Genomic DNA, 10,160 nt, shown 5'->3' on the forward strand with positions numbered 1-10,160 from the left:
GTACTTCTCTGGGTGTCATTAAATAATGATTTTTTTTAAGCCCACACAAACAGTTGGCTTTTTCCATCTAGTTTATCAATGATGAGTGTTTGCAAAGTCCTGAACCGAGCACTGGCTGTATTTCACTAGTGTGATGGAGGAGCCAGAAAAAACATATCTCCTGGGGAGTATTCTCAGTTGTAAATTTATATTTGACACATTTTGGGTGGAATTAGGTTTCTGTGCTTGTTTTTATGTCTTACAAATTCTTATTCGAAGAAAATCTTCTAACTCCACAGAAACTTCATAACCCATTCCAGTCCTAAAGCTGTGAGTCCCACAGCCAAAAGTGCCAGGCAGTGGGAGCACAATTTTCACCAAGTACTTAGGCAGAAAAAGTACCTTCTCTACCTGAGGAAAACACCACCATCTAATCTGTGACAAGATCATAAAAAGGAAGAAATAAGTTTCAGCAGCCCCATACTTTGCTTAGCTCACAAATATTCACATGGCCAAGCTGTACTCTATGGCAAATGAAAATCCATTTTTTTCACAGCAGTCACTTCCATGGAGGGCTCATGGGCACAGATCCAGTCAGAGCCACTCTTTGGTCTCATTTATGGTCCCTGTTCCAAGGTCACCAGATGAGAGATTGGAGGTGGTGCAGTGCTGTCCTGCTGTGCTTTCCTTGAAAGTGATTTCCTTGAAATCCATTCTTGGCCTTCTTAGTCCATCAAGCTTATAGTGACAGCACGTGTTCAGGGAATTCTCCTATGTATTTGTGGCTCACTTTTTTGTTTTGGGTTTCAGTTGGGGTTTCTTGAGAAAATTTCTATCTAGCAGGTTGTCTCTTTGGACAGGCAAGGAAATAGGCTCTGCATTGCTTAGCCATGTTTCTCCTCCTCAATGTCCATTTTTCTGGTGTCTTCTTGTTACTTTGCAGCTCTGAGGTCAGTTCCACAGCAAAAGTTGGAGCATTTGCAGTTTTATATCTGTTGCCAGGCTCCCGGTTCATTGTGGGATGATTCCATGTGCAACCAGAGGATGATTTTGCTCTGTGTTAAGAAATAGTCCTGGCACTAAACTGTTTGAGTCATCTTTCTGTTTGCTTGACTTCTCCCATAATAATATCCAGAACCTGATTCACCAGCTAATGTCACAGAACAGAATTTCAGCTGCTTAAAGGAAACAAAAATCTTTTCTTGTTTTTTTTTTTTTTTTTCATTTTGATCTAAGAAAGCTCAGAGTTTAAAGAGCCATTCTCTATCTGGCTTCAATTGAGGTTAGAGAACAAAAAGTTCCATAGAAAGATACATTCCTTGGGTGTTCAACTGGCAACATAACTGATTATTGTATGTTTTATTTGGGAGGAAGTCAGTGGAATCACCAGTGAGGTGTGTCTTAGCACTTCTCAGAAATGTCACATTACCTCTGAATTACCAGAATTATTCTCTCATATGTATTCAAATTCCCTTTCAGGGATGCAACAGTAGTTCAAGGAAAAATATTAAAGTATTCCATAGATATTCATTCACAGAGGTGACTGTCATCTGCTCAATGCTGTTTTTTTAAATAGGACTAGCTCTATCTGGGTTAGTGTTGAAATATGACATTTTCTGGAATACAGATTCAATGTTAAATTGTAATTAATATACTGGAACATGCAAGCATTATTAGAGAATGTTATTCTAGAAATCCAGCATTTTTTCATCTCATATTTCTGCAGATCCTTGGTGAGAAGAGGAGAAGAGCTTATTGTAATGCATGAGAGATGAAATCACAGACCAGGGTCCCACCATCCAGAGCACAGTACAAAGCTCTAACAAATACATCTCCAAAACCTGGCACTTTAAATAGAAGACAAGAAATTATACTCTTAAAAAAATTAATATGTCAGTACTGCATAATACATATTACGTGCAGTAATCTTAGTGTTCCAGCTGCTGGGTTTAGCCAGATTTTTTATAAACAAGGTGTCAGGGCAGTTTAAGGGTGAGATGTAAAAGAAACTAATGGGAAACTCATCTGGAAAATTTCTGAGAGCTTTGTAATGTGGCAAGGAAACATATGAGAAAATAGGTAAATAGCACTTGGCACCAAAGATGGCATGATGGAGTCTGGAGTAAATATCCTATCAGTGAATGAAAGGCTTCAAAAGTAGAACTAGACGATGAGTCTAGAGAGCACTAGATGATGAGTCTTGAGAGCAAAGAACAGTAATTTACACTTAATCTAATACAGAAGAAAGTGGAAAGACACAGAAAGCAAGAGACAGTGCCAAGGTCCTGTACTAAGAAAGTGCAAATAATCTCTTGTATTTGGCACAGATATGATAAGCACAAAGGTGTATTTGCCAAAGACAGAAAAAAAGAAATAATGATTACATACTTGCAGGAGTAAGTTTTACTGTATGGGAGAGAGGGAAGTCAATGGTTTTTGCAGAAAACTTGAAGGAGTTTTAAAAAATGAAATAGCATGGACATAAGGATGAGAGTGACAGACAGTAAGTTCTCATCCCCAGTGGAAGTCTTGCCTTAAACCACTATTTAAGTAATCACATCTGTTGAAATTTTTGCTCAGTTATTTTTTTGGCTTCCATATGTATCCAAGCAACACCTGGAATAATATTATTCTCCAAAAACTTCTGAAATCCAATGGTTCATTGCAACATATTGCAACATTTTAATTTTAAAGATACAGATTTCATACACACACACTTATTTACAAGTCTCAATCCATATGTGTGTGTTCAGATGCAAAAAAACCACAATTTTTAAGCAGGCTTATTCATATAGTTTTCCTTCTCATTGTTACTTCTTTTTGTCAGAATTCAGGCAGAATTGAATGTGTAAAACTAGGTGCCTGTGTGTATTTTTTTAACACAGAGTCACAACATTACCACAGTGATCAGCTCCTTATGAAAGCATTATGAATGACAAAGAGATAATAAAGGACTATTTGTGATAGGGTATACTAATGAGAATTATAACGAAAATCATTATTTCAAGAGTTACACTGTAAAATGTGGGAGGGGGAATTCTCTTATTAGATCCAAGAACTGCAGCAGAACTGTTAGCATATTTTATTTCTTAAAATTGTGGGGAAAAAATTGGATAATTTCATTTGTCTAATCAAGTTGAAATTATATTTCTGAGTACTTACGGAAATTACCGTTATTTTAACAAATGCATCCTACAGAAAATACTATCATTTTAATAACCTCGAGATGTTTAGAGCTATTTCCTTTTAATTAAAAACCAGAGGACCTAATAGCAGTGGTATGCCTAAATAGCCCAGGGAAATCATTTGTTGATCTGTGGTTGGCATGAGAATATTCAGAACTATAAATTCTGTGGATTAACATACAGCAAACTGAGAATGCTTTTGAAAAACCTGAAGGTTTAATGCAAACTACACTTTTCATGCATACACACTCCCTAATTACTTTAAAAATGTGTTTTTATAGAATCTTAGAATGGTTTAGATTGGAAGGGACCTTAAAGATCATCCAGTTCCAACCTCCCTGCACTGGGACACCTCCCACCAGACCAGGTTGCTCCAAATCCCATCCAACCTGGCCTGGAACATTTCCAGGGACAGGGCAGCCACAGCTTCCCTGGGCAACCTGTGCCAGTTTCTCACTACCCTCATAGTGAATAATTTCTTCCTAAAGTCTAACCTAAATCTATCCTCTGTCAGCTTGAAACCATTGCCCCTTGTCCTATCACTACGTGGTCTTGTAAAATGTCCCTCCCCAACTTTCCTGTAGCCCCTTCAGTTACTGTAAGGTCACTGTAAGGTCTCCCAGAGCCTTCTCTCCAGTATGAATAACCTCAACTGTCTCAGTCTTTTCCCATTGGAGAGGTGCTCAATTCCTCTGAACATCTCCATTTTAGGTGCACTATTAGATTGTACTATTTACACATTTCAAAGGTCTAAAGCCCTTCCTTTTGACTTCCCCCATATAGTGCACTCTGCCATGTCTCATGCAGGTCAGTGTGTGCAGATAGCAAAGCAGGAAAAGTCAACATTTAAATCACACAAAAAAACAACCCATCACTGAGCAGTCTGGAGCAACCAGAGGCCCCTCACCCAAAGGTTTTCAGCTTATGAAGGGGTCCAGGGACTGGAAGCAGAGGCCAACAGCTCCCTAGTGCAGCACCACAGCACCAGGGGTGTGGACCAGCCCACCATGTGCAGGCAGGGCCAGGAGACCCAACAGGTCTGTACAACCAATGCTTTGTTACCCTCTGGCTGAGCCACAGCACATGGACAGGGCTCATTCACATGTCACCTGCTGGTCTAACAGTTTGGAAAATGATTTGTTCTTTGTTCTCAAACTTCATGAAGTATGTGAGTGGTGGAGGGGTGGTTAAATCTGGCAAAGATCACAGGCATGGGTTAAAGCTGAGCAGCAACAGTGTGCATTTTGGAGGAGTCTTAAGGAGAGTATTAAGGCAATGAGCTGTGATTTTCCTCCTAACAGCAAGCATAAAGCATAAGGCAGAGCCTGAAGCCAGTGCCTCTGGCCACGTGGTTTGACAGCACCTGCCTGTCACCAGCAGACCAGAGTGAAGAGCATCTGTGGAGGCTCAGGCTGAAACATCTGCACATCACTCCATAAACACTGTTTACTGTGTTACCAAACTACTGAAGCAGCATGTGATTCAAGAGGAGGACTTCCTGCCAGAGTGTATGAGAAAAGACCTTTTTATCTACCCTACACTGTGAGCAAAGGCAGATTTATAATTGCATTAAGTAGTTTAAGCAGCAAAGTAAGAACTGATACAGCTGGTTTCTCCTCCCACTTACCAAATTCTGTTTTCTATTAAGTTATTTCAACATTTTCACAGTTGATTAAGTATGTTTTATGATATTGCTTTACTGCCTTACCTGATTTGTCTCATGATTTAAGGTACTGTAACATGATTAATAGTCACAAAAAGATAAACTCGCCTAAGTACCCCTACATCTAAATCAATAGTGAAAGAAACAGGGATTTATTGACAGAACTCTTCCTTTTCAGAGAGCTCTGCTAAGCACAAGAAGACAGTTCTCTGTCTGGAACTGTCACTGCAAAACCAAGTAACTCCTTCCAGTGATGTTGCACCAGGGACTCAGTATGACGAAGCAAAGTTCTGCCTTGCTTATCACCTCTCCTAAAAATATTACTATCTCCAGGAAACAACATCTCAGAAACCACTGTCCATCTGTTGCCAGCTGGCATTTTTGTCTCGGTAGGAGCCAAAAGACAGCCACAAAGACAGAAAAGCAAGATTCCTGATTTGAGTGCAATTTTGGCCCAATTTGAACAATTACCATGGGTTTGTTTCTCTTCTATTTTCCCACAAACAATTCAGGAAATCAGTTGCAGAAATGTTGCTACATGGTCTTCCAGAAACTACGTTCCAGAATCTTCCTATCTCTTTGAAACTGGCCTACTGTAGTGTCACAGGACCTCAAAAGCTTTACCTCTGGGTAAAATGTGGACACAAAATAAATCTGCTCAGCCACTCTCTTGTCCCTCCCCTTCACCACTGTACACCTCTGCCTTGCTATGCATTTGCCTTCCTGTCCCACAGCAGTGCAGAGGCCAGAGTCACATCCATCACTGGTGTTGGCAGACTATGGGGGTGGGTCACCAGCTCACACAGCTTGGCTCAAGTCTTTATTTCAGCTGGGTTTCTTCTGCTGTAACCATTGCCCACATTGTCACCTCTAGCCCTTCAAATTCCCAGCATGAGGCATCTCTATATGAAGTCAGGGACTGAGGTGGCCCTGTGGGACCCTCAGATCAGGTGACAGACACACATCAAGGAGGCTGCCTGCTCACAGGAGGCCAAGACATAGTGGCACATGTGATGGGGAAAGGAATGCTTGGGGGTGTTGAGATACTTGCAGAACTGCACTGAGGGTGGCTGAGATCCACTTACCTGGGTGCACAACTCTCTGAGCTAGGGTGTCATCCTGGTTTCCTGATCTTGAACTTGTATTCTGGCTCAGGACTTCTCACATCTGACCTATATAAAAAGGAAAAGCAAGAAATTCAATTACCATAGAGTAAACTGAGCAACACAGATGCCACATAATCATTGGCAGGCAAAGAGCCCTGGCTCTTCAGCTTCCGGCCCAAAGACTTGAATATGTGACAGCAAGCACAAGCCACCCAACCACTTGCCTTGCTTTATCTTCCATCAGAACAGTCCCCTCTTCAGCCCAATGTGACCCACTCAAACTCTCCCTCTCTGCCACCAAGCCATGCTTGGCATGCCCGCAGCTCACCTCGTCCCACAGCACTCTGCCCATTTCCCCTGTTCTCTGCTCCACTATGTCTTTATATCTTCTCCCCATAAAAAATGCATGTATGACATTCACTTTGTTCTTGTGCCACTCTATCTGAATGCTACTGTAGGTTTTGACACAGATTACCATACTGGAAACCCTCCTTTCTCTCAAGTACATTTTATAACCAGAGGCTCCATTTCTTTCTTTCCTGGGTCTGGAGTTTTGCCAGTGGGACAATTTAAACTGATGCAAGCATGGCTTTGGTAGGACTCCTGCTTATGTCCCCAGGAGTTAGTAGGTAATGATGTGGTCCATGTACTTCCCAACTACTTGGCATGTTAACATTAAACTGTCTGTAACTTAACTCATTGCTGGTAACTGTGTTTCTTATAAGTTGCCCAAAGACAGACTATTAGCATCATCCTGTACACATAAGTAAATTATATGAAGAAATTGTTGCCACTTTTCTTTCTACTTCCACCCTCTGTGGATAGCTAAACATGGCAAGACCTCCTAGATGTCCCTCTGCAAGTACTGAGCAACCCTCATGATATTACAGATCCTCCTCATGTTAGGGTCTCTATAGGCACATTGAGCTCAAACTAGGTACGCACATTTGCAAAATCTAATTACTCGCAATTTAGACAATTATACTGAATGGCAATGGAAGTATAACCATCACAAGAGGGTTTTTTCATCATCTTAAAGGATCTGATGACTTGAGCTAACAGTATATAAATTGATAGTTTCTATGACAAGATGCTTTTTTATCCAAGATGAAGGTCAAGCACATCTGGAAAACATAATAACTGCATCCTATAGAGACTACATCAACTATCTTGCTGCCAAAATCTACTACAAACAGGCACAAAAGGCCAATCTGCTGATTTTCCCAGCTGTCACTGGTTTATTTAAGGGTCTAAGTCAGTTTTCAATTATTCTTCCGCTAAGAAAAAAATGAAATCTATTGTGTAAGCCAAATTACCATTGCTGCATGCTACATTGCCTTGAATTTTGAAAAGCTCATTTTCTGTTGTCTCAAACAGTATATAATGATTAAAGAGACCCTTAAATCTTTTGGCCAGTTCACATTACAAGACAAGCATATTTCCTTTAAATAGCTGTATCAAGAAATCTGCTTTAAGTGGGACAACCATTTGCTGTCCCAACCTGAACTGTCCAATATTAAATATGCCAGTATTAATTCTGACTTACTTTTTAATTGCTAAACTAGGTCACTGAAACCACATGATTCAAAACTGGGTGCAAACAACTATGTTTGAGAAAGCTTCCATGTACAAGAACACAAACATATTATGAACAGGATAGGTGCAGGACTTCCAAATTTCAGGCACGCCACAGACAGCTGCATCCAAAGCCCTGCTCCTCCCTGCACCTAGAGCCTAATCCAGGGTGCTGATTGACATCCAGGAGACTGCAGATCCCATAGTCCCCCAGTGTGTGTAAGGCTGAGACTTCAGAACAATGGTGCCAGCAAGGGGGTGGTTCCCTTGTCATGCTGACTCAGGGAAGTTGGGGACAACATCCAGACCCCTTCGTAGCTTGAGATGTCTGAAAACCACCTCCCAGGGAAGTGTCTTTACTACTTGCTTCTTAATGGCTTTGTAGTCCCTCCTGTTGAAACTCTGCCTACACACATCCCCAGGTGTCAGAAGCAGAGCTACAGATCAACATCGTAAGTTTAGACTTGGTCCACGGGTCCTTCTGTGCCCATCAAAGCCCTCAGTACGTCCCCTTCCTTGATCTGCTTAGCTGCAGCTGAGTGGGAGGAACATGGTCAACTGCATCACATCTTCAGGGAGGCTTCATTTCCAACCAGGGTCTCCCTCCAGTTACTGCAATTCCAAATGCTCTCAGTTTATATTCACTAGACTAGATATTTCTTGTGTATAAAAGAAAAGTTGGAGCCGTCTCAGCTGTCTCAGTGCATTTAATCAACCACCTGTAAAGCAATACATTGTTTGAGAACTTGAAAATTAGCAGAAAAGCATTTTAAGGGACAGACTTACAGCAGCTGGTTTGAATGAGTAGGCAGGAGGTGAAAGACGGCATCAGACACTGTTTTGTCCTTATTCCTAGAACCAGAGGGAGAGAAAAACTGCCACTACAGTTGCTTATTTTGCACCAGCAATTTGATTTTTTGGACAAGGAAATAGAGATAATGAAGATGAGGAAAAAAAAAAAAAAAAGGAAAAAGGAGTTAAATTGAGTTTTTCTGGTAATTTATTCTACTAATTAAATGAAGAGGCAATATTTGGTGAAAAAAATACAGTACTGAGACATTTCTGGCATTTTACAGCACTCTCCTGTGCAGTAGCTGTCTTCATACTCACTTGCTTGTGGCCCCAGCTGCATTTTACACTGCTGTCTCCCTAATTTATTTCTTAGTGAACTTCTCTTGGCTCCCCAACTTATCTGCTTCACCAGCAATGTAGATATAGGGAAGGCAGGAATGCAGTGATACGTGTAAGGAATAAACTGTTTTACACCTACTGATCAGCATCTGTCTAGTCCTTGGCAGCACTGGGCTAAGCAGGACAAACTGGCCATGTATAGTATATTTATAAAATATTTTTCTGCTCTTATACTTTTTTACAGACTAAGTAGAGTTAAACATTTCTGAAAATTACAATTCTGCTTCTTTATTTACACTGAACTTCTGCAAATCATGAGAGGTGGAGGACACTTAAATGCTTGCATTATGAGGTGATTCACAAAGGGTGATTTGTTTTGCTGGGAACTCTGGGCTGTTAGAGATGATGGGCCTAGAATCAGTTCCAGGAGAAAGGGGGAGACAGCACCAGCATGCAAGGGGAGAGGCCCTGGTGAATCAGCACATCTGAGACAACAGGAAACCCAGACCACAACCAGGACAGTGACTGGGACCTGTTGGAGCAGCAGGTGCACGTTACTCAGCATCTACCAGGAATATTCACAAGTGCAATCCCCAGTGGGCTCCACTTGGCACAACCCCAGCTCCAGAAAAATTGCTGAAACTGTGGATTCTGTGACATGAGCCCTCATCTTTCCCAAACTACAAGTCGGGCAAGGTGGGAGAGGAAAACTTGGGCTCAGTCCACAAGTTGGATGTTGGCCAATGGACCTTGAATACATTGGGGTATGGAGGGATGAGCAGGAGAAAGAGAAGATTTAATCTCAGATTTTTACTTTGTTAATAGTAACTGAGTGAGGAAACCATTTATAATACTTCATCAAACTATGACCTGAGCAGCACTCCATCTAGACCTACAGGGGTCTGGTGTCTGAACCAGACTCTCCTAGCCTCAGACACAGAACAAATGGTGCAGCTTAGGTGATTGCCTTGAATCCCTTTATAATCACTGAACAGAAAAAGGCACTAACAAGGCCTGGTTCACACTAGCTGTTTCAGAGGGGGGGATGAGCAGTGCTCTCTGGTGACACTAACAAAGGGCTTTGCTGCTAGCTTGGGATATCTGTTAGGTGAGACACCTCTAAGTCTACATTCATGTGTCCCAAGATCTGCTGCCCTTGCACCCAGCCAGCTCTGGTGAGATAAAGGAACAATCCTATGAATATCCACTTGCAACCTCTGCCCAGTTCAGCTGGCATGGTGGGGAGAAGTATCCCACTGAGGTGGCACTGATGGTGCCTCTATTCCTGAAGCACTGTTACTAAGAAAAAAATGTGTCCATGAGCCAGAGAAAGAAGATGAGAGCAATAACAAGATTTCAGATTAGTTGATTTTATTCTGTGTGCCTCAGGAAATGAAACTTGAGTTGACATCTAAGACTGTATGGGGTTGTGTGTAGGTGGTTATTTGAATACTTAAGTCCTATGTTGGACCCATGAGTTAAACTGCAAATTCTGTAGGAAACAACCTGTTTATCTGGAGT

The sequence above is a fragment of the Heliangelus exortis genome, chromosome 10, assembly GCF_036169615.1.
Source record: "Heliangelus exortis chromosome 10, bHelExo1.hap1, whole genome shotgun sequence".
Classification (NCBI taxonomy): domain Eukaryota; kingdom Metazoa; phylum Chordata; class Aves; order Apodiformes; family Trochilidae; genus Heliangelus; species Heliangelus exortis.